We start from the raw sequence: 5,750 nt of genomic DNA, 5'->3' as shown, positions 1-5,750 counted from the left end.
GTGATCAGAAAAGTCAACAGAAAAACCGAAGGTACTTTTGCGTCAATGACTGAGAAGAATGGCAGATTTTGGTAATTTCGTACGCCTGTCAACGGGATGGCGACGGCCGCGTCACCAGCTGGAGGAGGCTGCGCCGGACGGGACGAAGCGGAGTACGACGGCCGTTATGCCTCATCTCGAAAGCAGGACCAACGCCGTCAACCGCGGTTAAACGACGTTGGAGGCGTTTCCTCCTGGCCGTTTCTTTCCTTCGTTCCCTCCCGTCGATTTAATAAAGGGTAAAATGCATCTCAAGGGTATAACCGTAATTCGCAATTGACGGCGGGTCGCCGCCTTGACGCCGTCGGTCTCGTTCTCGATAACCATTGGCCTTCATAATGCGCTTCATGTGTAAATGTTTTCCCTTTTTTTTTTAATATGCTTTTCGCGATATTCGTCGTGTGGGTCGCACTTATTTATGCAACGACATAGACGTCGGGATGCGCGCCACGTGTCGGCACACGTGGGTCGGATTAGGGTTTCTAAAAGAGTGGATCCTTTTTTTTACTTACCCAAATTCAAAATAAAATATAGAACGTCTATTGTGCTCGAACTTAAAATGACAAGATTGCCCTTTCATTGTTTACCCGTGATTGATTTCCCTTGTTTTTTTCCTATGAATACTGTTTGGACTCGGTGGAATTGCGTGTTCTTCTTGTATCCTCTACAACACACAATTTCTTTCCTATTGACCAAAAACGTAGAAAAGAACGTGTTTTCGACATCGTATTTCGTAGTCTCTAGCCCTACTGAGTTGAATTCAAGTTTTGAAGGCGTAGCGCTGTGACAGCGATACCATGAGAATCTAAAGGAAAAATGATCCACACAATTGAAGAATTCAATGATAGCGATACTTGGGTCCATTTGCGTGTTGCGAAAGCCTAAGGTCTTTGCTAGAAATACAAGAAACTTAACGTATTTTGACCCGCTTGGCAGCCATAGGAAGAAATGTAGGAATTATTTTCTTTGTCGAAAGCGACCTCCATTTCCGACAAGGGCATCCTTTTGAAAGAAAATTTCCTCTCAAATTTTCCCATGGGGAATGTAGATTCCACTCCTTGGGATTTCGCAATTCTCAATCGGAGGACAATTTCGTGATTTCAAGAAACGAGTAGTTTTCTTGACTTTTTTTTTTTATCAAGGAGTTATTATTCGAACCACATGAGTGTGGCCATCACTCTCGTAAACAGTGAAGCCCTAGGGAGTATAATATATATTTATTTACATAATAATTTATTATTATATTCTGCACTAAGCAGCTTCAGAGCCAAGCATTACAGCTCTAACCCTAATTCTCCGAAAAAGAGAAAGCGAGCCAGATTCTGGCATGCATTAATAAATAATTAAAAAAAATGGAGAAAACAAAGAACTGAGAAAATAAATAAAACGAACAAGTCTGAAATCATTTCGCCCAATGGGAAACCGTCACGTCGGCAAATTATTTAGAAAGCTAAATGTGTTTCAGAGTGGTGTATTATTGGACGTGGGGAAAGTGGAGAGGGGAATTCAACTTTGGGGCGGTGCGGGCCCCACGCGTATGCATGAGGACGACGTCTGATGTGGTTGTTGTTTATCGAATTTTAACCGAATGGATTTGGATCCGGTGTCAGATCTTATTGGACCAGTAACTGGTCTCGGATCCAATTGGGGTGCATAGTCTCGGATCCATTAATATGATGTACTTAGGAGTGTACAATTAGGGGTGAAGTTAGATTTTTTTTTTAATGGAGCATTAAATATATAATTATAAATTTTCAATCGGCCTTGGAGCAGCAACTGGGTCTAGTAAAGCTGCCCGGTATAACTAGAACTAAGTCCATCTAAATCTAACATGTAAATTCAAGGTTTCAGATTGAGATCCATGGCGCCACAAAGCTCTTACCTCTCTATGCCCCTATATACAACGGGAGAGCTCCGCTCAAGTAAGATATTGTTCAGCTTGAGCTCGAGACCATTTATTTGGTGAGCTCAACTCGTTTAAACTCACCTCACTTTATTCATTTTTTTTTTCATTTGAGAATGAAAACCACAAAAAATGTTTTAAATGTTTTGAAATCTATAAAAATTTATCGACATGGCCCTAAAGATTAACAAAGAGCAAATAAACAAGCCGAGCCGAGTTTAAACTAGTCCAACTCAGGTAGCTCAAACTCTGACTCATGGGCAATCAAACATTCCCTTAAGGATACAGTTCCGTATTGAAAATTTTTGCAAAATTTCGAGAACTTTTAAGGGATTTAGCTAGGTGAAAAAGCCGAAGTTACTAAAAGATAAGTTGAGATCCATCAAACCAAGAACCTAAACTCAATGTCAAAGTAAGCCAAGCAATTAGGAAGTGGACTCTCGTTTCACTCTTCTGTGTTTCCTTGCTATAAAAAAATTACATCCGAACTGGATTGGAACCGTTTTGAATGAACACAGATGGGGACGGCATCGCTCCCACATGTTTAGAAAGATGCATGCATGCAAGTACCGTAACGGCAAACATAGAGGCGTGCATACATGTAGGTCAACAGTGACATATCATGTGTACCACAAAATAAGAGTGGATCGGGTATGGTTGACACAGTCTGATCCGGACCCATATCCGGTGCCCATGTTTGGGTTTCGGGCCAAGTCACTGTTCAATGGATAATACTCTTCCCACAATGGTTTCTGGATTTGGACATGGATCTTACGCGCGGAACCCTAGTACAGGATTAAACGTACTCCAAGTCTCGAATCCGACCAATTGAACTGGATAAGGTTGCCGGACCAATCACATGGGCCCACGTCCTCAGGCTATCGGTAAACCGGCTCAAATCCCCAGCAGAGTGAAAAAAACAAAAAATTATACCTACCCTTTTCCTTTTTTACTCTTACAAAAGAAAGAAAAAAAATAAAAAACTTTGCACTTCTTTTAAGGCTATATATATATATATATATATAAACTTGGTTGAAGATATATAAAATCCTGGTATTTATGTGTACTTTTAAGAAAAGATGGCGTTAATGTCACTATGATCCAAATATTGGCAGCCCTAGAGGATAGGGTAAGACGGGCCTAGATCTGGATCTGGGTGGACCCATGTCTAGATGAGAATAGGGCTCTGAAACTTGGCTGGGTACCAGAATCTAGAGTCAGATCTGAGGCGCGGATCAGAGCGTGTGGGGGAACGGAGGGACCGGATCTGCTAGTTAAACCTAAGATCACATAGGGTTTGGGGATTTGGCAATTGGCATTAAAAAACGAAAATAAAAAAAGCAAAAGTCAGGCGTTTGTGTTGGCCAGCACATATAGTTCACATAAAAGCTCAATAAGGGCCCATATGTTAGTGATTTTCCCCTCCTTTTTGAGCAATTTACAACAATATTTTAAATATTTACAACTACGGGTTCAGGATTTAGTTTATTACATATACCTGTTTATTTTATTTAAGACAAAATTTTAGATATAAAGTTATTTGAGACATTATATGAAGTCACTTGATATCTTGCAGGTGTGTATCGGTATTGGAGTCGTGTCGGTTTTGTGCATGAACATGTACTTTCAAATATTTTTATTTAAAATTTTGAAAAAATATTTTTTAAATAATTTTATTATAAGAAGAGGCTGATATAGGTCAAAGCGGACAAATCAAGCAAATTTGGCTGACACAATCACTCTGCCAGCTGATATTTTGGAAGACCCTTGTCGGTCCCGCTTTGTCTCATGGAAGGGCGATACGATTCATGTCGACAAAGTAAGTACTCAAAAAACTGCTTGGGTTGGGAAACCGAGTCGTCTTCCTCCATGAAAAGGGCCAAGATCTAGACTCCGGTGCTCGACCGGGGCAGCGTAATTTCTGGAGAAATGCTTCTAATCTAAGGGGACGATGGCATTATTATTTATTCCCTTGTCCACTTGAGAACAAATTCCTGTTTGAACTTGCAAGAAAAGATGCCTCTTCGTACATTTTTGCATTTGTAACGTGCAGTCAACTAGGCAAACTGTTGCAAGTTATCCTTCTAAATGAGATCCTTGGACACATTCCAATCTTCTTTCTCTCTCTCTCTCTCTCTCTCTCTCTATATATATATATATATATATATATATATATATTACATTTGAGATTGATAACACTCAAGTGAATTCTCACGATTGATTCAAAAATAACCAATAATTCACTTGCACGGGAGCCTTTTTCCTAACCATGGTGTTGAAAGCCACTTCAATAATGTGCTTTAATAGCGATACATTAAAAATCGACTCTCACATATTTTGAGTGTCAGGGGTGATACTATACTTTGCGAGTGTTTCATGAATTTGTTTCAAAAATTAAAGCAGATTTACAAAACAACTTTTCTAGAGTGCTATGAATCTACCCAATATTTAGAGCAAATTTATGTAACGCTTATGCCGTTAAACAATTTCAAAATGCTTTTAGTGGCACATTGTCTTGGCTATAAAACGTCCGCATTTATAGCATGTGAAAGTATAGAGACTCAAGCAGTGGCTCTAGTTTTACTAGCATGTTCTATTGCACATTGGTTTCCCCACTAAATGTTTTTAGTGACACTAGATAAGCGCCACTGAATCAGTATTCTATAATATCCACCACTAATATATGTTTTAACATCTAATTATACCAAATATTGATTTGAGTTCAGATAAGAACAGAAGCTCACCTCTTTAAGGTTTTTTCTTATAATTCTAACCATATTGCCCTTCACTTGATCTATTTTTCAAGCTTTTTTTCTGATTTTTTGAGTACTTTAGTAATTAAATCTGCAAATATAATCTATGTAATTTTTTTTTTGTGATTGAGATGTAAAGTAGGTTCCCATTCCAAAACAGTACTACATACATGAACAATGAAAAAGGACACCAAATTCTTAAAACTCCATTCAGATACTTCTTAATAGCTAAAGGAGAAAATCTCCAGTCGAAGTCTCACACAAACTCTCTAGAACCCTAGACAGGTGTTCCTCCGTATAAAATGCTGCAGGCCCCGCCATGTTCTCTTATCCACAATTTGCATGCATGTGCCTCCAAGTACTAATTAAACAGGAGTTGGGTTAAAAATGTTAACCAGTCAATCAATAGATCCTTCTCTAGGATTCTTTTCTTGTCGTTTTGAATAGGAGCAGAGTCAGAAATTTTTCTTCGCAGGGGCCAAACTATAGTTTCAAAATTTTAACAAGGGCCGAAATAAAAATCTTCAAAATTTTGATATATGTTGAACAATTTTTTTTTTTTGTTTAAATTTGCATATAAACTTTTGAAAATTTTAAAACTAGCTCTACAAGTCCTTGTGGAGTTGAGGAAGTACACCCAATTTATCCATGAATGAGATCAACATTGGAACCCCCCTAACACCATTCCTTTGGCTGTATATCCAAAAATAGAATTACTGCATCCTTCATCATCTACCTGAGTTTATGATTTCTGCTAATTTAGGCTTGTGTCCAACATAAGCGTGCACACATGCAAGCGCTTCCATGCGTGTGCGCGGGTGTGTGTGTGTGTGTATGTGTCTTGTCCACATGCACTTGCACAGGCATGACTTCATTCTAGTCATAAAAAAACATAAACAGATAGAATTTAAACTAAAAAAGTTAATCAATTCTAAACTGCTAATTGGATTAGTTAATTATAACCAGAATATGATATCGGATCCAGATTATGAGTCCAAATACCCATATTGTAAGTGTAAGTATCATCAGCAAATATATGAAAGACAGATTAGATT

The sequence above is a fragment of the Nymphaea colorata genome, chromosome 2 (assembly GCF_008831285.2).
Source record: "Nymphaea colorata isolate Beijing-Zhang1983 chromosome 2, ASM883128v2, whole genome shotgun sequence".
NCBI lineage: Eukaryota > Viridiplantae > Streptophyta > Magnoliopsida > Nymphaeales > Nymphaeaceae > Nymphaea > Nymphaea colorata.
The sequence above is the reverse complement of the archived record's forward strand: the minus strand, read 5'-3'. Positions refer to the sequence as shown.